The sequence below is a fragment of the Fukomys damarensis genome, unplaced genomic scaffold (assembly GCF_012274545.1).
Source record: "Fukomys damarensis isolate Sample0158 unplaced genomic scaffold, DMR_v1.0_HiC HiC_scaffold_22, whole genome shotgun sequence".
NCBI classification, from domain to species: Eukaryota; Metazoa; Chordata; class Mammalia; order Rodentia; family Bathyergidae; genus Fukomys; species Fukomys damarensis.
The window spans coordinates 819,089-840,391 of NW_022900934.1; the positions used below are offsets into that span (position 1 = coordinate 819,089).

The 21,303-nt window shown below is 58.2% G+C and overlaps 1 long non-coding RNA gene across 1 annotated transcript; it reads right to left on the reverse strand.

Moving 5' to 3' along the window:
- Positions 1-2,744: 2,744 nt before the first annotated feature.
- Positions 2,745-6,452, reverse strand: LOC104871941. The gene is made up of 3 exons (XR_783007.2): positions 6,390-6,452; positions 3,636-3,763; positions 2,745-2,777 (listed from the first exon to the last, which is right to left on the reverse strand). It is a non-coding gene; the product is annotated as an uncharacterized LOC104871941 (long non-coding RNA).
- Between the last annotated feature and the right edge of the window lie 14,851 nt (positions 6,453-21,303).

Genomic DNA, 21,303 nt, shown 5'->3' on the forward strand with positions numbered 1-21,303 from the left:
GGAAAAAAAAAAAAAAAAAAGTAAATAAGTAAAAGAACTGATGTCAGTGCAGAGATCTGTTTTCCTATTTCTGATCTTTGTAATCTGTGTGTCTACACACAGATTGAATTGGTCAATCTGTCCAAAGGTTTATTAGTTTCATAGAGAACCAGATTTCAGTTTAATTGACTGCTGTTTTTCTGTTATCAATTCCACTAATTTGTTTTTGGTTTTTTGAGGCAAGGTCTCACTATATAGTTCAGGCTAGCTTTGAATTCACTATGTAGCCAGGCTAGCCTTGAACTTGAGGCAATCCTCCTGCCTCAGCCTCCTGAGTGCAGGGATTACAGGCAGGTGCCACTATGCCTGGCCCATTCCATTGATTTCTGGTCTAGCCTTTACCGTTGCCCATTCTTCTATTTTTTAAGTTTTAATTTTCTCTGCATTTTCAGTTCTTTAGGTGGACACTAAGGACGTTTATTTGGAATCTTTTTTCTTTCTAATATAGTCATTTGTTGCCATACATTTTCCTCTTAGCACGGTGTTGCCTGCTCCCCATGAGTTTCGATATGTTATTCTCTTCAGCTCAAAATACTTACAATTTTCTTTGAGGTTTCCTCTCATGGGTAATCGTGGCACGGCTATTCAATCTAATTTAATTTCCTTATGTTCTGAGACTATGCCTTGTATGAGTTCTTCCTTTAAATCGCCAGGCTGTGTTTTGTGAGCCAGAAGGCAGTCTGTCTCGTGGAAAAGCTGTGTGCATTTGGGCAGAGTGGGCTCCAGTCTGCGCCGCTCGGTCGGTGTCTGTGGGCACAGGGGGCCGATGTCACTCAGGTCCTCTATTGTTTGCTGCCCGAGGAGGCTGAAGTCTCCGACTGTGGGAGGGCTGGCCGCGTCTCCCGGTCTCCCCGGCGTGTGTCTGGGTGTTCTGAGAGCGTGTCAGACCGCAAGTGTGTCTCGTAGGCCCCGTCTCTCCCCTGCGGGCTGACGGGGACATGCGTTACTCTTTGGTTCCGGATCACTTGTCCACTGTTACCAGAACTACCCCAGACTTCTGGTTAGTGCTGGTCGAGAACACACTCCGATTCTTTTATTTTTAACCTGTCTTTGTCTTTGTATTTTAAACTATTTTTTCAAATTGTATGGTTGGATCTTGCTCTTCACAATCACCTCTAAAAACATTTTTCTTCTCACCTGATGTTTTTGGATGGTTTGTATTTACAACAACGAATGACAGGGTTGGCTTAGAACCTACTGTCTTGCTGACAGTTTTGTACTGTTCCACTTGCTTTATTTCCTTCACCCACCTCTTTCTTGTCTGTCTCTGGATTGAGAATAACCCCAGCTCCTCCCTCACCTCCTTCTTGCCACTGCGCACCATGGTAGGTTTTACATCTGTACCTGTTGTAAACACAAGCGAAACCATTTTTATTTTTGCTTTGGGACGTGAATGATCTTCTAGGGCAGACGAGATGAACCGCATGTTGACTCCACTCAGCCAGCTCCCTGTTGACACCAGGTCCCGAAGAACCGCAGCAGGTCTTGTGGAGTGGGTAGCAGGGCGATGGGTCCCGCCTCTGTTCATCGGAGAAGGACTCTCTGTGCTCACTGGGTGATTCTGCTGGCTGCTGTGCTCTGCTTTGCTTTTCAGTGGTTTACAGACCGCTCACGACCATGGCTGCTGCAAGTCTGCTTGGTTCTCACATCCTTGATTCCACGCGTGTGTGTGTGTGTGTGTGTGTGTGTGTGTGTGTGTGTGTTCCCTGACGACACCTTTGAGAGCTTTGCACCAGCCCTTCCCACAGGCAGCTCTTTGAGGCATGCATCCTGTGTGGTGTTCACAGATTTTCCTAACTCTGTTGTTTGCTGTTTGCTTTTTGCCGCCAACCTCAAAAACAGTGTGGCCATTGCTTCCCTAAAGAGCTTCTTTCCTCCCTGTCCTCCCTCCTGGCTTGGGTGCTCGTGGTGTGGGTGTGTGTGGGTGTTGCGGCCCAGTTCTTGGTTCTTGTGTAGTGTTGTCTTCTCATTCGCGGACTCCTCCCTCAGCTGTGTTGACTCTGCCGCACCCTTGGGCTCTTCCATCTCCACTGCTGTGTTTTGTTTGGAGTATTTCCATCTGGTTCCCTCCTGCAGTTTCCGTCTCTGCTGAAATCACTCACATCATCTTGCATGCCATCCGCCATCTTCCTGAGAGCCCTAACATGTCACTGACGGCTCTTTTCGGTTCCAACACCTGTCATGTCAGATCCTGCTTTGATTTTTGATTCTGAAATCCAATCTCTGGTTCGGGCTCTGCTTGCCTCTTGAGAGTGTCTTTCCTCACCCAGCACCGTCCCTGTTTTGAGGACCATAGTACTGGGTGAGTGGTACCAGTGCTTGGTGACAGGCTCCTTGCTTCTCCGGGCTGGCTGTGGAGCGTGAGTCAGGCAGGTCAGGAACTGGGCTCGGCTGAGGGTCATGGCTCCGGGTACCATAGTCCTTCCCGGCCGGTTGCTTCCTCTTTGGCCACTTGTTCAGGCAGGACGGTGAATCTGACCTCACGACTGCACGAGCCCGAAGCTGCTCTCACACCCAACAGTGTCCCTTGTGTCGCAACAGCTGCCCCCACTTCCCTACACTGGGTCTTTGCTCACACAAGTTAGCACCCTGTCTTAGTGACTTTAAAATACCTGACACCCGAAGTTAAAAGGTAAAGGTTTATTTAACTCACAGTTCGCATAGGTTTCAGCCCATAGCTGCTGGCTCCAAGGCAGAGTGGCACATGGCAGAGGGCATCGCAGAGGAGAAACTGTTCACTGCACACAGAAGACAGCAAAAACAACAAAGGAAACTAACAGTGTCTTCCTGCCCCCTTTACCTGGACTTGGGGTGGGTAGTGCTCACACCTTTCATCCTAGTGCCCTTGAGCCTAGAATTGCACCATGAATTAGTCCCAGCGTCACGCACTAGACCCAGCCACCTCTGAGAAAGCCCCACCTATGACTGCATGAGGCTCTGGGGGGACACCCAGACACAGCCCCTGAACGGCCACTTTTCCACCTTGCGGCATCCTGCCTGACATGGGTGTCTGGGTGTCCTGCGCTTGGACTTCGATGGGCAGCATCTGGGATCCATGGAGGGTGGACTAGGGAGGTGGCAGCCAGGGCTGACGAAGGGGCCCTGCCCATCACATCCAGCCTCTGTCCTGCAAGACTTGTGGGCTGCCCCATGGCAGGAGCTAGAAAGGGGCCACTCCCTGCCTCCTGTGGGCAAGAAGCAGCCCTGCCTCATGTCCCCTTCATCTGAGGGGCGAGGCACGAACTTCTCCATCAGGCCATCAGACTCTTGGTGGCAGCTCGCCTGTCTCCCCTGGGTTTGGGCGCTGGCCAGTCCGGGCCCACCCTGTCTGCACAGGAACCTGGGGCGTCCTGTGAAGGTGGGATGCACCCAAGTCTCTCACCCCACCTTGGGCCTTGGCCCACCAGGTAGGAGCTGGCATTTGTTGGTTCACTGTCACAAGTAGAGGGCCAGTCCCTGCATGCCCCCTCCAGGAGTGCCCGTGTGTGGCACAGACCCCTCCTGGGCCAGATGGGGCTTGGATCGGGCTCAGCCTGACCCAGGATGATTGGCTTTCTCAGATGCAGGGCCCTGTTTCTAGCCAGGGCCACACTCACAGGCACTCGAGGCTGGGACTGGCTGGGCTGAAGCCAGGCTGAACTGTAGGATGACGCCCTGAGTGTCTCGGCAAGGTGGATGGTTTGAAATGTGTCACAAGCTGTCTTGGTGGCAGCTCCAGCAGTGTCTGGAGAGAGAAGGGTGGTAAGCGTGGTGGGGTCCAGGGCCGACAGGAGGTCCTCAGGGAACATTCCCAATGTCCACCCCCATGTCCAGAGCTGTCTGCACCCCCAGCTGTTGCCCAAGGTTTATCAGACAAACAGACCAGGGTCTGGCTTTCCTGGAAGCACAGTGCTGGCAAGACTCACCCTGTGGTTGTCCAGGGGCCTCGAGAGCCCCTTGCCCAACAACTCCAGGCACGGGGGTGTCCTGGCGACAGGCCTCTCCCATGACAGTGCCTGAGTTTGAGGTATGCAGGTTTCCCAGGGATTGGGGTAGACCCAGCAGCAGCCTGACCATGAGCCACGCAACAGTGGCAGAGCCAGCGAGGGACGGAGGTAGCACTGGGGGGCCACTGGCATGAGTCAGAGAACGTGCAGCTAAGACTGTGAAGGCCAGGAGACCTGGTCAGCCCCCGGGGGAAGGGGCAGTGCTCAAGTGTGAGGCCGGTCTAGCCACTGGCTCGCCCTGCTCTGGGCCCTTGGCTGGGTCCCTGCATGTGGAGGCCCATTCAGACCATGAGTCCTGGAGGTTTTGTGGGAGTTTGTACTCTGAGGCTGCAGGGAACTAGGTTGGGGTCAGCCTACTGAGAGGGAACTGTGGCTTCCTGAGGTGGCGCAGGACAGCGGGTCCAATCTCTAAATTCTTCTGCACCCTGACACCCAGGTAGTGGGGTTTGGCACACTGTCCTGGAGCTTTCTGTGGTGTCTTCCTTCTTCAAGCCCTGCAGGTAGCAGGGACATGAGGGGTCATCCTCATTCTATTCTCCTTGTAACTATTTCAGATGGAGACGAGTATCATGCATTAGCTTTGTAATTAAACAAATCATCCATTAATTTGCCATTGAGGAAACAGAGCAGTAAGAAACAGCAATGCAGAACTGCACCATGGAAACTCACTTGCCATCTGGTGGGGGCCAATGTCCCAGGGGCTGGGAGGGGTCTTGGGAAATAACTTCTAATAGATCTGGTGGCTACCTCTGGGAGGGGATCTGCAGGGTCTTGTGGACAGCCAGAAATGGTCTGGTCCATATTTTATGCCTTAAAAAGACCATTCTGCTGAGAGATGGCCCTGAGGGACCGACAGGCCGGCAGCATGGATGCCCAGCCAGGTCTGAGGTGTGAAGGCAGGGCTGGGAGGGAGGCACTGCGGTGCTGGGCAGTGGGAGCCTCACCCACACAGGGGCCTTGGGCATTGGGGCTACCAGGCTCTCAGGGTCAGCCAGACCCTACCTGGAGGGTAACGGGCAAGGGGTTAGTGCTTCCCGAGCTCTGCCCAATGCCACCTAAGGAGCTCACCCCCCCTGCCCCAGAGGCAGGGCCAGGGTCGTGGGGCCTGAGCTGCTCCTTCCCTGACAAGACCTGAGTGCCCGCCCTTCAGGAACCCAGGCTGCCCTCCTGGCTGAATGAAGCCAGAGTTCTTGCTTCTGGTTCTTAATCTTTCCTTCCAAAGCCCCACCAGCTGCAGGCACACCCTTCCAACATGGAGCTGGAGAGGAGTTCTTACAGATGGGCTGCGGGTAAGCCCACTCCAGAGACCAGGAGGCTGTGCCCCAGGTCAAAAGGTGGTCAGGATGCACAGCCTGGCAGGGTGACCCGGGGGTCCTGTGATTTCCAGCAGGTGGCGCTGCCTTGCCGGGCTACCTACCAGTTCTCTGGGCCCTGCAGTGGGCTTGGAGCTGGGGTCTGGCTGGGTCAGGGTCTCCTTCCAGCCTGCCTACTTGCAGAGGGGAGGCCAAGTGTGGAAAATCCATCTTACAACAGGAGTCAGTTTCCTCCTCAACCTGAAACCTATTTCCTCCGAAACACTGTCCCATTGAGTGGTTCTGAGCACTTTTCTTTTCTTCTGTTTTTTGAGACAGAGTCTCACTTTACAGTTCAGGTTGGCCCTGAACTCACTATGTAGTTCAGGTTGGCCTTGAACTTGCAGCAATCCTCCTGCCTCAGCCTCCCGAGTTCTGGGATTTCAGCTGTGCCTGGCTCTGAGTGCTTCTTGGAGAACCAGCCCTGCCCAGGAGCCTTGGTCTCCATTGTCTCCCAGGACAGAGCAGAGGTCCAGGAGGCAGCTTCTGAGAGAGCCCTTCCTGGCTCACACTGTGTCCAGAGGAGGCCAGTGTTGCAGAGGAGAAAAGCCAAGACCTCTTGGCTAGGTTCCCCAGTCTGGAAAATTACATGGCCAGGAGTATCAGTGCTACCTGAGGCAGAGGAAGGGGGCATGGCTGGAGGGAGACACGGCAGCAGGTGCCACCTGGTGTCCTGCAGGTAGTGAAAGTTGGTCTCTGGTAACTGAGCCGTGTGGGGTGGGGACAGCCTCTCATCTCAGCCCCGCCATAGGGGAGCTGGACACACCGTGGGGAGCTGGCTGGGGAAGGCAGACACTGTCAGCAGTGGGGTTTCCATGCTTGTCTGAGTCCTGTAGAGGGATTGTAGAGGAGCCTCGCTGCTGCTCCTCTGGCTTCCTTCCTGTACAGGGCCCTCCCTTCCCCTCCTGCATTCCAGTGCTGGTTACAAATCAGCCTCCTGCTGCCAAACGTGCCCAGGGGACCAAGCCATGGGAAGAGCAGGGAGGGGCCAGAGCAATGAGCTGGGACTTACTGGCTCTGGCTTGGGTTTTGGAGCAGGGCTGCACAAATGCTCCTCCGTCAGAATTGATGGCTTGTTGGGGTCGTCGCTGAGCACGATGCTGTGTGGACAGAGGGTGCACGGGCCGGCCTCGGGCCTTCCCTCTCGCTCTTCATCTTCAGCAGGAGGGGTCAGCACCGTGGACAGCTCTCCCGCACAGGGACAAAGGGCTCTCCGCGAAGCTGCCTTGCACTGGCTTTGTCAAGAGTCAGCTGGAAGGGGACAGAAGCGCAATGATGTTTGATGTGTGCACTGGTGCAGGAGAGTGAAGAGCCTGCCGGCCCGGGGCTGTGAGGGACACAAGGCCCCATCCTTCATTCCCCAGGGCAGGCAAGTGTCGGCCATCTCTGTGGACTGGGAAATCTGCTCAGAAATAATGATCGAACTACCACAAATTGGAACGTGGCACCTGATGTCTCTGAAATGACAGCAGTTATTCAAATGCCTGTGGGGACAGAATGGCCAGAGGCCAACCAAGGAGCTTTTCCCGCTGCTGCATTCACGGTCACTGAAGCTGCAGGCTGGGCGGGAGCTGTGTCCGTCAAACCCTAGGTCTCTCCCAGCACCAGCTCGGGATGCCAGAGTGACAAAGCGGATGCCGAGAACCCCGAAGGCCCGATTGTTCAGTCAGGTCCACTGCTCCAGGACCGCTGCCAGAAGGGGGCAGTGGGCATGGCTGCTCATAGAGTCAGAAACGCTCCCACCCTGCTCACCCTCAGCCTCCCCAGGCCCCACCTGGTGAAAGAGCAGAGAGCAGAGGGCCGGCCTGGCGGGAGAGTGTCTGAGCCACTCCTGGGGGGCCTGCCCACGTTCCCGGCCCACTGCAGAACCAGCAGCTGGCTTCTCAGTGGGACCGGCAGACTGGACTGCCTATGCTCGTGCCCGTCCGAGGAGGAGTGTGGCTGTCAGCGGCCAGCAAGACCTCTTCTCTCACTGTAGCTGAGAAAGAGAGCCCCTTGCTCCTCAGTCTTGCTGTCATGTGGTACTGGTTCTGCCCCAAGATGTACTGGCAGAAGACAGAGGCCTGCACAGGACCGAGAGGTTTGATTCTGGGAGGCTGATTCAGGGTCATGGTTGGCCCATTTCCCTGCCCTGCTGCTGTAAAGGATTCAAGTCAAGGCCAGGCCCTCAAAGAGATCTGAAATGAGCCCCGCGGAATGCTGCAGGTTGCTATGGAAACACGCACAGGCTATTTGGGTGGGGGATGGGCTCTGAGGGTCTCCAGACAAGGTGCAGCAAGGTGAATGAGTTTTCCTAGCCGAGCAGGGTGAGCTGGAGGTGGGGATGGACACATCCTGGAAAACCACACCAGGGATCAGCAGTCTGTCCACATAGCTGTCAGCTCACCTAGAAAGGTCTCGGCAAAACCCATGTGTGCCCATGGCTGGCCTGAGTGTGCAGAGACGAAGCTGGGGTGCTGTGGGGAATGGATGTGTGGTCTATAGTCTGTGAGTAGCTTCTCTGCTCTCAGACCTAGGTCTAGCAGAGACCCAGGAAAGGACTGAGCTCTCCAGTGCCTTGAGGTGTCCCCACCTCCCAGGAGGGAGGGACTGTGGGTCTCCAGCCTCTCCAGGGTCCCAGGTTGCAGTCCCAGCAGCCACCAGGTGGGCTGTGCAGTGGGCAGAGTTCTCCTTCTCCATGCTGCAATCAGTGTACTGTATTTCTTTCCTCGCTGAAGCCCCGGAACAGCTCCTCTGGGGTGCAGGAGTCAGTGGGCTCATTCCTTCAGTAGCTCCATGGTGTGCCCAGGGCCAGATGCCCAGGACCCCACCATCCAGTTCAGCGCCCCACTGCTGAGGACCAGTCGTCCATGTGGGGAGCCGGGGGTTGTGTGGGAGGACGTTCTCGGACCTTGGCCTCAGCCCCTGGGGCACGACAGCGGGACTTGGCGCTTTGGAACAGCCTGGAATCACCTCCTCACCTAGGCCCTCCACCTGCCAGCCCCAGGCATCTTGCACCCCTCCCGCTCCACCCAACCTTCAGTGCCGCCCTTTGCCGTTGGAATGACAGTTGTCAGCCTGCGGGCTTTCCTCCGTTAAACCTCTGAGTTGCAGAGCCTGAGGGAAGAGGCTCTTTGGGGCTGGAATCTGCAGAGCACCCACCCCCCAGCAGGGTGCACTCGGCAGGGTGTGGCCTCCGTGGAGGGACCCCTGCAAACCCTCCTCCTCTGGCCTCCAGCTGAACTGGATGCCCTAGGCTGGCTTCCAGGTGGCTCCTCTTACACCCGGGGCTGTGCCAGGAGCCGGCAATGGAAATGGAATGTTTGTTATTCTTCTGCATTCCCCAGTGTCTTCTCTGACCGCCTCATGTGTTCTCACCCCCCCTCTCCCAGATCATCTTTTAAATCACAGCAGTTTGGCTGAAGACCCAGACTTCAGAGGAAGCTGGAGCAGGCAAGGTCAGGGATAATGCGGAGTTCTGCTGCCCCAAATTCCATGCATCTAGGGCTGCCTTTAAGGGGGAGAAAGGAGGACGTGGAAGCGGGGGTGGCTGAGATGGACGAGCATTCCTTCCTCACCGAGACCTTTCCGAGGAAGCTGACAGCTGTGTGCACAGACTGCTGACCACTGGTGTGAGGTCCCTAGGAACCCAGACGGTGTGTTCAGTGTTATGCTCTGCTGGGGGTGGCTGGGAGTGTGGCCCGAAGTCCACTGTGCACTGGAAACACACTCTTGAACTCCTTGTAGCTCTGTGTCCCCAGCAGTGTGGGAAGTGCATGCTACCCCTGGGGCCTTGCTGGATGGGGGACTGTGCTACAGCCGGGATCTGCAATACACAGAACGTAGGTCACGTGGCCAGCGTGGCCCTAGGCACTGCCCAAGTGTCCCTGGCTATGACCATTATTCCTTTTTGTCCACTTTATTGGCTTGAGAAATGGCCTTGGGTACTGTAAATGGTGCCTCGTGCTCTCCTTGGCATTGGCTTCCCTGTACTGCTTCCTGGTCACCATGAACTGAGCAGCTTTGTTCTACTGTATGCCCTTCCACCATGATGTTCCTACCTCTCCTAACCCACTCCCAAGTAGACGGCTATGCCTGGCCGAGCTGCTGGGACAGAGAGCACGGCTCCCTCAAAGTCTGCGCTGTTACAAGCACCTCTGAATCTCTGCCTTACAGCTGCCAGCCCTGCTGTGGCCCTAGGGAGGCGTCGGCACAGGCGCCCTGCCTCTGACTGACCTGGGGGCTGTGTGCCGAGCGGGCTGGCAGAGCCTCGGGTCCTGAGCTCAGGCAGGGACTCCAGAAGGACTGCAGCACGCCCACCACATGCGCTGCATCTGCTCAGCCTCTGGCTTGCGGTTTGAGGCTGAAAACAAGAGCCTCCCTCCCGGGGAAGCTGGCCCCGCTCACCTGTGCTTTGCAGGGCCTACTCCGCCCGCTGGTGAGGGCTGGGAAAGCGAGAGCCAGACAAGGAGGTCACCTTCTGCCTGGCCCTCCGTGTGCTCCGAGCCAGCCTGTGCCGCCACAGCCCTCACTCCTGCCTGACCTGGGGCAGGTGAGCGCGCTCTCTCCACTCCCTCCAGGCACACCGGTGGGAGGGCCCTATGGAGAGAGCAGCATCCAGAACGTCCTGTTCGGGCTGCTCTGACAGGGACATTGACAGCTGTTCTGAGGTGCCCTTTGTGTGGGTGGTTTGAAACCTTTTCCAGGGAAAAAGGACTCGTGTCTAACCCACGGAATTAAGTAAATTAAAAGGAATGGGATCAAGAGGAAAATCAAGTGAAACTGGTAGCGCCCAGTCCACAAAAGTGGTTGAATTTTCACCTTATTCCTGAGAAAATTAGCAAAACTCTGGGGTTCCAGAGCAGCAGTCTGACCTGCGGCCCTGGCTTCTGGGAAAACACTCTGGGCTCTGGGCGTAGGCAGGGGTTAGCACAGGGCTGGGGGTGCAGGGCTAGGGGGTCTAGAAGGCAGGTAGCATGGGCCTAGTCAGCCTGACTCACAGGTCCCCAGGCCCATCTTGGTAGCTTTGCCTTTCCATTTATAAATAGAAGCTCCACTGGGCAAGGCTTCTTTTGAAGCTGAGTCCTAGGAGCAGAACAAAGTGCACCTTCCACCTGTGCTGCGGCCCGTGGTGCCATCTCTGCTGTCCCAGAGCCTGGTGGGTGGAGGGGCGCTGGGCTGGCGCACGGAGCTGGTAAGGGGTCTAGAGTAGATGCCCCGTGTGAGCCCTGGGCAGCAGGGCTCTGCCCGACCTCTGGGTGCACACTGGGGCCAACAACATCAGGCCCTTAAACCTTTCCTTGGGCTGCTGAGCAGGCACCTGGGTGAGGCCCTGCCCACCCCCCCACTCCTCCCTGGTAACGGCACTGGGCGGGGCCAGCCATGGGCCTAGGGATCCTATCAAAAGCCCATACAGCCACAGCAGCCTGCTTGGCACGTTGGGCCTGGAGTGCCTGCAGCTGGGGGAAGAAAGAGTCTCAGTTGTTTCCAGGGTTCAGCCTCCTGGCATCCCCGCAGGAGGCAGAAAAGAGCCTGCGGCCAGATGGGGCGTTGCAGATGATTAAACTGGAAGGCGAGGTGCGGGAACCTTAATTAGCAGCGGCCCTGTCTCCCCAGTTCCCAAGGCAGAAGTTTGATTTGGATGCCACTGAGCGGTGCTGGGGGCAGAGATGAGTGAGAAACCCTAGCAGCTGTGAGGGGAGAATCCCACGCTGCCTGGTCAGAGGCCTCCCCTTGATGCCTTCCCAGGGGACCAGCATAGCCCCCTGCTTGTAGGGGTGCAGCCTGAGGACTTATCAGCTCCTATCTTCCAGGTAAGGCCTTTGAATGGGCTCCAGAAAGACACCCTGTAGGCTGATGTAACAGCTCTGGTTTGAAAAGAAGCTCAATTGCCTAACCCGGCTCTCAGCCTTTCTCAGAGGGCACTACACAGCCACCAGCTGTGGGCTCCCTGGGAGCCAAAACAAGTGGCCCCACGGTGGAGCGGGTGGTGTGGGTGGCTTCCCCAGGTGTCCCTGCTCCCCCAAGGGGCCCTTCTGGGACCTGATTCTGAGGATGGTCCAGAGAGTGCCCTGTGCTGAGGCCCCAACTGTTTTAGGCTCTTTTAGTTCTACACCAAGAGCTGGGCACAGATGGCTGTATTTTAGGAAAGAGAAAACAGCTGCTCACAGAGGTGGAGAGACTGCCTCAGTGATGGAGCCCAGGGATGCCAGGCCTGGCCTTGCCACCATCTGGCCAACTCTGGCCCCAGTCTGCCGCCATTCGAAGGCAGCCCTTCCAGAGGGAGATTCGGTTTCCCCTGGGGCATAACTAGGGCTCAGCTCAGGGATCACAAAGAGGCGGTCTTGTGGGGGACTGGGGTGCCCCAGCAGGAGCAGGGACAGGTGGCTCATGCCTCTCTTCCATGCTTGGCTGGACCCCAAGGCTTCCCTCCAAGGGCCAGAGGACAACATGGGAATCTGGGGCCCATCTGGTTCTTCTTGGAGCCAAAGTGAGACCGATGAGAGCCAGGTGGGTAGCAGGGAAGGAGCCTGGCCCGCACCATGAGGCACGGGGAGCTGCCTCTGAGCCTGCGCTTGGTGTAGTCCAGACCAGACCAGAACTGCACCCCAACCGAGGCTGGTACTGACTGCAAAGTCTCCCAAAGCCACTTAATAGAGGGAAAAGATTGGGGTCATGTATCTGGGGACAACCAGCTCAAGCTGAGCCCAGGGTTTCCTTCTGGAATGCCAGAATTGATTTCCTAGGGCAAGATTTTCAATATAAAAAGTCAATTCCATGTCTCTCTATTTAGCCTTCTTGGCCACAGCTGGGCTCCTCCATTAGGCCTGTGGGGCCACTGGCTCAGGGACCTTCCCCACCATGCACAGAGGAAAACATGCCTCTGCCCAGCTCTCCTTTACCGCCCCTCCTTCCTGCCTCACTGGTGTGTGAGTGCCGTTTTGGGTGCGGGTCATGACCAAGCAGACGCAGGTGTAGTTGACCGTCTCCCCTCAGAGGAAATAGCAGGGCCGGTCCTGAGGGGTACCTGGGAGCTCTTTGTGGGGAGGGGCCTTTCCAAGACTGCATGTGGAGAGACAGCCAGCCATGCTAAGGGCAGGCAGAGTGTGGGGCAGGATTCAGGGTGGGCAGGGCTTTTGTAGGGAAGGAGAGGGCACGGTGCAGCAGGCCACAGGGATCCCCTGGGGCTGGGAACAGAGTTGTCCCCGCTTTCTACCTTAAAGGTTGTTCTGGAGCTGAGCTCCAGGACTCAGGGGACAGATCTGCTTCGGTTTTATTTCCTGTGGGGCTGGCAACATGCCCAGATGTTGAATGGGATCAGGGAGGGCAGCAGCCCTGAACTGACAGTTTTGCTCTAGTCCGCAGCCTTGGGCTTCACCTTGCCTCCTGTGGGCTGGGTCAGTAGTCTGTCCCAAGGGTCCGGTGGACCCTCTGGGTCTCTCCCCTCAGAACAAGGACCCTGATCCCCAGGTCCCCGCTACCTCCCACAGCCCTGGGGTTCTGAAATTCTGCTTTAGAGATCTCAAAGCCCTCCCCAGCTCCACATGCCTGCTGCTGGGCCCACTTCCCCTAGGGACTTCCTGCCCCCACCCCCGCGGTCCTAGCTCCCTAAGCCTGTGTTCTGCCTCTTCTTCCCTGAGACAGAGCTAGGCTGCAGTGTCACAGGCTCCACGGGCAGCTGGACCCCATGCTCCAGCCACTGGTGCAGGAAGAGCCACACTTGCTGGCCAGCACAGGTCCGTGGGGACATCCAGGTGCCCAGGCAGGCGGCTCCCCATGATGGGGAGGTTGGATGGGCCGTGTGTGCCGCCTACAGCCGGGCTCAGTGCTGACTCCTAACTAGAGGAGCTCTTGGCCCTCAGCAGTGGCGATGGATGTCGCTGAGGGAGCCCAGCCTGAGGAAAGGACGTGTGCCAGGCCATTGAAACGCCACAGCCAAAGCTGCGCTTCCATTGCTGAGAAATTGTATTGAAACTCTGCAAACGGACGTCAGGGTAATTATCCCCACCAGGACTGGGATCAGGTCCAGGGCCTCCGGAGAACAGGGCGGGGATGCATCTGGCGCTCCACAGAGTGCCAGCGGGCTGGAACAGAGGTGCTGCACCAGACCAGCCCAAGTGCAGGAGGGGAAGTTGAGTCTGCCCCCATCTGCTGGAGGGAAGGGATTTGAGGAGGGGAGATGAAATTCAGCAACTGCAGTTGCTCAGGAAGTTTGGTTGGATTAATTGGAGGTAATTAGGTAGGCTCAGAAATGCATCCTCAAAGCTGGGAATATTCATGAACAGCAGCCTCGCCCAGGTAGCTGGCCTGGCATCCGCTGAGCTGGCTTCTAGGCTCAGGTTTGAAACGACACCAGCACTTCTGCGCTGGAGACGTGAGGAGCTATTTGTAGACGCATCTTTGTCAATAAGGAAGCAGGGCTCCTTTACAGAGCTCCCCTGAGCACACTCTTTCTCTGGGCACAGCTCAGGGAGGTTGGAGCTTTTCTGGGGGAGGAGAGGTAGCATGGGGCTGGAGAGGATGCCTGGATGTCAGCAGCCTGGTCTGGGGACTCAGGACTCAAGAGATTTTGTGTTGGAAATTGTGAGAAGCCTGGTCTCTGAGGGCCTGGGTCCCTCCCCTGGTCAGATGGCCCTGTGGCTTTTTGTTTGGGTTTGAGAGGGAATCTTTTGAGAGGCTGGCCTTGAATTCACTATGTAGCCCAGGCTCATGGTGATCTTCGCGCCTCGGCCTCCGTGTGCTGGAATTATAGGGGTGTGCCACCGTGCCTGGCCAGATGACCTTGGCTCTGACCACAGGGGAGTAACAGAATAATAATGTTGCCCCAGACATGTGTGACAACCCATCTGATACGAGAGAGGTTAGAATATACCGGAAACTGAGAAAAGAGCTCTGTGTTGCAAGAGCGCTGCCCGGTCCTGTTTCTTAGCCACTCGAGGTGGACCAGTACCATGGCCAGTGAGGCCAACCTTCTCCTTCCCATTGGCCGGACTGTATTCCAATACCCAGAGGCTGAGGACCCCCACAGGGCTCACGGGGATGTGGCTCCTCCTCCCGCAGGCATCTTCACTGGGTCCTGACCCAGCTCGGCCTCTCTGTGCTGTGGACCTGGAGCCTGATGCGAAAGCCCCCTTTTGCTAGTCTCTTGGCTCCTCCCCACCCTGGGCCCTCGGTGCTGCTGACATTGGCCACACTCCCCTGCCCTCAGGGTGGGCTCTCATGCCATGGGAGAGGTCCTGGACCTGGTCCCTGGAGACCCAGTCTCCCTCCTGTCCCTTGGGAGGATTCCAGGGTTCCAAGCCCGAGGGTATCCACAGGGTGCCCAGGTCCCCAGTGATGAGAGGCTCAGTTGCCTCCACATGGACCAGAGACCTCAAGCTGAGGCCCCAAAACTGCACAGTAACAGCCCAGGCACCAGCCCTGCTGCTATGTGTTCCATGGGCCTGGGTGGCCCTGCTGGGGGTCTGTACATGCCGCAGTGTCTGTGGAGCTGTGCAGCCTGGTCAGTGCTTGGGCCCCCGGGAGGGGGTACCATGGAGACAGAGCCCGGCTGAGCTGGTGCCCAGGTAGCCTCTCGATCGGCTCCGCACATCTGGATGGCACTGAGCTGCTGATGGAACAGGAGGCGTTGCTCTGTGGCACGCACAGGAATCGGTCTGTGCCGTGTGCCTCCCAGGCTTGGTGGAGAAGCTGGGCCGGCCCGGATTCCCTCTCCTGCCCACTGCTGGGCCAGAGAAACCCCGTGCCACCCAGCCTTGCAGGAGCCAAGAGGCCCCCAGCCCCTCTGAGGTCCCTGTGGCCTGGCAGGTGTACACCCACTCTGCCTCCTTTTTCAACCTGTGAGGCAAAGGTTTCCAGGAAATGGGCCTGGAGAGTCTGGCAGGGTGAGTCCAGCCCAGCCATGTTCCCTTAAGGCTGTGCTGGTCTTGGGGAGCCCATGGCAAGTATGTGGTCTCCTTAGCAGGCTGGGTGCTGCTGTGCCAAAGCCTTTCCCCAGTGTGCCCTAAGGCAAGGAACTCACCAGACTGCTCTCAAAGCCTCAGCAGCAAGGACCAGCACCCCAGTTCCGTGTGGGTGAGGGGAGACTTGTCCAAGTTCCATGGTGGGAGGGGACAGAGCCAGACTGAAGCCTTGGGGTGCTGTGATGCACGTGTACCCCGGCCCTGAGGAGGGTGTGTGTGAGCTGTACTGCTACTCCTCTCACCAGCATTTTCCACTGGCCCAGGGAAAGGAGGGCAGCTTCTGAGGGTCAAAGCTTGATTCCACCCCAGGAGGGGCCCAGCTGCCCTGGAAGGATGCTGACCTGGGCCTGAGGTCCTTGGCCAAGTGCTGGTCTGAGCAGCATGTGCTGGGGAGTCCTGTCCTCCTCTGCCCGCCATTGTTGGGTTGCCCAGCCCACACCCTGCGCCAGTGGAGCCCAGCCAGACCCCACAAGCCAGCGACCGGATGCCAGGAGGATGCAGCCCTGAAACACACTGCCTCTCGCCAGTGCTCCCGGAGTGGAGGGTCCCGCCAGTGGTCAGGGACACAGACTGTGGTGCCGCAGTGCAACAGGAGCCCAGGGCAGGGCCTTTGCTTGGTGTCAGACTCTCAGCCAGACATGGCATTTCCGCTGGGCTGGTGGAGCCAGCTCCGTGAGGGGTGCAGGTCTCCTCCTCCCAGCCCTGGGGTTGACACAGTGGTGACCTAGAGGTGAAGGAGCAGGAAAGGCACTCATCAGAAGGACTGAGCACTCCCCGGCCAGTGTCGCTGCATGCCTGGCTGGCCCACGGCTGTCAGGCGAAGTGACTGGCGATCCCCACCCTGGCAGTGGTGCTTCCCTCTCAACCCCAGCCTGGCTGCACTGGTGCTGCCTGACTTGGAGTGGCTCAGGCTGGAAATCACTCTTAGGTAGCCAACTGGCCAGGACAAGAGCTTTTTCTGTGCCAGTGGCCTTTCAGGATGATTCTTCACAGGGAGCCCGAGACTTGTGCCCTCTCCTACTGCCAGCCTCCAGATGTGCCCCTAGATCGGGGTCCCTAGATCAGCTTGGGCTGAGCCCCTGGTCCCCTGGTTCTTGGCTAGTGCTCTGCAGCCCCTGGGGCTGTGGCAGGGCCCATGGGGGAGGTGTGGGCTAGGTGTCCGGGCCCCTCACTGGGCTGTACCACACTGGCCTGACCATGGGTTTCATGCTTGGACTCTGACAGCTCTTGACTTGTGACCCTACAGGTCAGCACAGCAACTTACCTGAGAATGCAGAATGGCAAATGGTTCCAGCAATGGGCCAGGTACCAAGAGTGCTGGGTGCCGGGAGCCTGGCCATCAGGCCCTCCACCCTCACAATGAGTGGTGATGTGGGGCTGTCACTACCCACTGCCCTGCTGAGGAAACCGAGGCCAGGGAGAGGAGTGATTTCCTGAAGTCACAGAGCAGTTGGGCAGTCAGGATGTGAACGTAGTTCTGGCTACCTGCCACCAGGAGCTCTGCTACCCGGCCAAGAGCGACCATTTGGATTCATCACTGCAGTGCCTCTCTGCTGGGCCCTCCCTGGAGTTCACAGATAATAAACCACTTGTCAGCGGAGTGGGAGAGAGCAGGAGTGCTGCTGGGGCTGGCAGAGCAGTGCCCCGCCTGAAGACGGCACCCTCACAGAAGCCAGGGGCAGGAGCGCCTGAAGGTTGGGGAGCCACAGCGAACCCTCGTGGAGAGCTCCAGGGTAGACACTGCGTGGTATCTTTCCAGGCAAGAGGCAGCATGCCACACAGCTGGGCCAGGGGAACTCCACTGTGGCATTGGGCCCTGGCCAGCTTCAGAGCCTTGACCCGAACTTGGGTGACAGCGGGAGTCCTGGAAAGACCTGGACATGGTTTTCCTGTGATACTGTCCCAGCCTCCCATGGGGAAAACACTGCTGTTTTCCAACTGTGGTGCTTGGAAAGATAAGGGGCCTCTCGCCCATTCCTCCTGTGCCCTCCACCATTAGAGCACAGAGCATCTTTTGGTCTCTGCAGGCCAGGACGGTGGCTCGAGGGCCTGGGGCAGAAGTTCCAGCAATGTGGGGGAGAGGGCAGTACAGGATGGCGCCCCCTTGTGGAGGTACGGCCCATTCTCGTGTTTCTGGAACATTTAAACATTTCTAAAACGTTTGCTGGAAAGAGAAGGTGGAGGCAGGGCGAACTGGTGATCTGCGGTCCCTCTCCCGTCAGGAAGGCAACTTCAAGGGCAGAGTGGTGGCTGGCGGCTGGACCGGAAGCAGGGAGCTGGCCTGGGTGGTACTGAAGGGCCCTGACCCAGAAACTCGCTCCTCGTATGAAACCCATCAGGGGGCCTGGCTGGGGCACAGCAGGTCTATTGTGGCGGCCTCTTCACTCCTGCCTTGGAGGAGTGACATGGGAGGGACCCGGGCAGCCTCAGAGCAAGACTGTGTGTTCTCACCTGCAGTGGGTGCCCTGGTCCCCGCCTGGCCCAGAGAGCAACAGCCGGGCAGCGGCTCAGGAGAGGGCGGAGGTTGTGCCAAGCTGGTAAGTGACCCCGCCTGAGGATGACGGGGAGACGAATGACGACAGTGGACGGTGCTGACCCCGGCCTGCGTCCTCAGCCCTGACTCCTCAATCGATGCATGTCCTCACCCCTCCTCCCTTCATTTATTAATCCATCCTCACATCCAACACACGTGCTTAGCCAACCAACCTCCCGGCAGGGGCTCTTGTGTGAACTTGCATCCTCTGGGGACTTTGGTGGCGAAGAACTGAGTGAGCTCCCAGTGCAGCGGGAGCTGAGAAAACACCTGGACACTCGCCCCGCTCTCCCTGTGTCTTGGGGCCACAGCTGACAAGGGAAAATGGAGGTGCAGCGGGCGCAGGGTCCTCCACAGAGCCAGTGGAGGTTTCCTCAGAGGGGGACAGCTGTCTCCCCCTGCGGTGGGCCTGGTGAAAGGCCGGTGGGGAGGAAGCCCGCCTGGGACTGCGCAGATCCGTCCGGCTGGTGGAAACTCGGCTCTTGTTCTTGGCTGTTCCTCCCCCTTGACTCCTTGGTGCAGCCTGGACTCACACCCCGCAGATGCTCCCCAAAGCACCCACCTTTACAGGAATCCATTTTACACCAGCAGATGGTTACCATGGAGATGTCCTCGGGACAGGGTAGAGGGTAGAGAGGGCAGAGAGGGAGGGGAGTGTCCCCTCGAGAGACCTGTGCCTGCCTGCTGAAACTACTCTCTGGCAGGCCAGGGACAGCCTAGAAGGTCATGACATGGATGGGGGAGGGGGACCATGCCAGGGTCAGCCCCATTACTCACCCCCCTGGGCATAGCAGTCCCTGCTGGGGCCACCCAGACCCTCTCCCCCAAAGCAGTCTCCAGTGCTTGTGAGTTGGGGCTTCTCCTTTTAGGGACCCACAGTTAACCCAAGTCAGCTTCCTGATTAATGGTTCCTGAAACAGTGCTTTCCAGCTGACAGGTGGAAGGGAGGGGCTGGGCAAATTAATGAGTTAGACCGATGAATCTCACTGCATTAGCAAATCTTCAGGGAGAGCCAGGCTGCAGGACAGACGTGAGCCAGTGCATGGAGCCACGGGGCTGTGTGGGCCGAGGGAGGAGCTGACCCCAGCCTGGCCCCTGTGTCCCAGGCCTCACTGGGTGCCGGGTGAACTCTGTTGGGTGCACCATTACAGCCTGGTAAGGCTGGGCACAACAGCCGTCTGCTCTCTAGAGACAGCCAGGAGCAAACAGAAGCAGTGGAGCGCCTCCTAGAAGCCCTCAGCTCTTCTGTGCACCAGCTCAGGGCAAGTCCCAGGTTTGCCCCAGGCAGGGCCGAGCCAGGCCAGGACCTTCGGGTGACCTCAGGGTGTGGCTCCTGAACTAGCCGCTTGGACATGGTCCAAAAAATCACAGACTGAGGTCCAGTGTCCCTGCCAGTGACTTCAGATTTCCCAGGTAACTTCCTGTGCCCAGCCACGAGAGGACGCCCATGGCCCAGGGATGTGTGCCTCTTGGGCCTCTCCTCCAAGGGTTCGCCAAGCTCACCAGCTCACCATGCACCCTCCTCCTCGGACTCCAGGGCAACGTTCGGAGGACCTGGCTGCGAGAAGTGTAAAGGATGAAACTCTAAATCCAAGTGCAGAGGCAGGGAAGCATCCTCACACTAAGCCTGGGAGGCCCTGTTTCTGCCTTACCTGCTCCAACTGCCAAGTCAGAGCAGTGCCAGCCACCTTCACAGGATGCTGGGATGGTTGCAGGGCCCCAGGAGCACAGCTGGCCGCTTAACAAATGTGGCAGGGTCTGGGGGTGCATGACTGATCCCAGCACTCTGGGAGGCTGAGGCAGGGGGATCAAAAGTTTGAGCCCGTCCAATTTAGTGAGACTCTGTCTCAAAAACACAGTAAAACAAGGGCTGGGAATGTAGCTCAATGGGAAGGTCCTGGGTTTGACCCCTGTGTCCAGCCGCACCCACACAATCACACGTATCTGTGCACAAACCATGTGGGGCTGGGTCTGCAAATTGCTGAGCACGCTCTGCTGAGTCACGGGGCTTGTGGAGACCAGGTGGCTAGACGTTCACTTGCTGTTTTCTCCCTGCAGGGGTCACCGGCCCAGCCACCCTCCTCATCTCTCCAAGCAGAGGCTCCAGGGAGGTGCCAGGCCCAGACCCCTGGGCCTCACAGCCCTGCTTCCCAGCTGCAGGCAGCTTTTGGGTCCAGGTATGCCGTTCCACTTGGAGATTCCCTGATGCCCAGGGCAGAATCGGCTCTGGCTCCAGAGGAGGCCTGGTGAGGAATCTGGGTAAGTGGAGTTCAGGGGCAAAGACCTCCCCAGGCTCCAGCAAGGACACAGGCGGACAGGCCCTGGGCACCTTCAGGACATGATCTCCCTGGTGCCAGGTGTACTGGGTTGGAGTCCCAGTATTGTTGTAAGATCTTGGACAATCTGCTTAACCGGTCTCACAGTTTCCTCTTTGTGCAGCAGGGAGAGGAAAGATCCCACCATGTAGGGGCCTGGGAGTGGAGCAGGGGTCACTGTTGAACTGGCCTTGCTCAGGGGCTGAGCGTTTAGCAAGTTCTGACTATGGCTGCCTGGTTGGGTCTGGAGGAGTCTTCCACCTCAGAGCAGACCTGGCCTTGGGGTGGGGCGGCTGCAGCCCCATCTTCTTGCCCCCACCTCCGGTTCCCATCCTGTGGCTCAGTAGCTGCTGCAGGGCCTCTGTGTCCGGGCAGCATCAATTGGGGGGTGCCAGGACCACAGGGGCTGAGGTTCCCAGGCCTCTCCCTTCCAGGAGGTTCAGCCACACAGAGCACCACCCTCTGCACCTGCTGCTCTCCACCCCACCTGACGGGGCCTGAGCAGAAGCTGCAGTGCCCTGGGCCTCCCACAGAGGCAAAGCCCTGGGACCAGGGAACCCCCTGGATCTGCTCTCCCAGGATCCTCCAAGGGCTCAGAGGTGCTCTCAGAGCTGGGTGTGGAGGTGGAACCCACTGGACCCTGAGGAGCAGGTGCAGGGCACCTGGGCTTCCCCCCACGCAGGCGGCAGGGCCTGGGCTGTCACTGGACGCTTCCCGATAGAAAGCAGGGAGGTGGCAGACAGGTGTGCAGTGGGTCTTTCCTGCCGTCTCTCTGGGGAAGAAAGCTTGCGATTCCCAAACTGCAAACGTCCCTGAGAACACCAGTAGGGACGGGGCAATGGAGTTGGGCCAGATTGGTTCCCCTGAGCTCCAGGCACTGGCCACGGGGGTCCAGGGCCGGAGACGGAGGGGGGGTCCTATGCAGTGCCCGCGGGGTCCCACCCCTGGCTTAAGCAAGTCAGAACCCCTGGAGGACGAGCAAGCTTTACCCCCACGCCGCCGAGCCACGCAGCGCCCTTGGCCCTTCCAGCGAGCGATCTGCGCCCCCCTCCTCGCCTCCCTCCCCTCCCCTTCCCCCTTCTCCCCTGCCCCTCCTCCTCCCTCCCAGCGGCTGGAGGCTGCAGGTCCGGGCGGGGC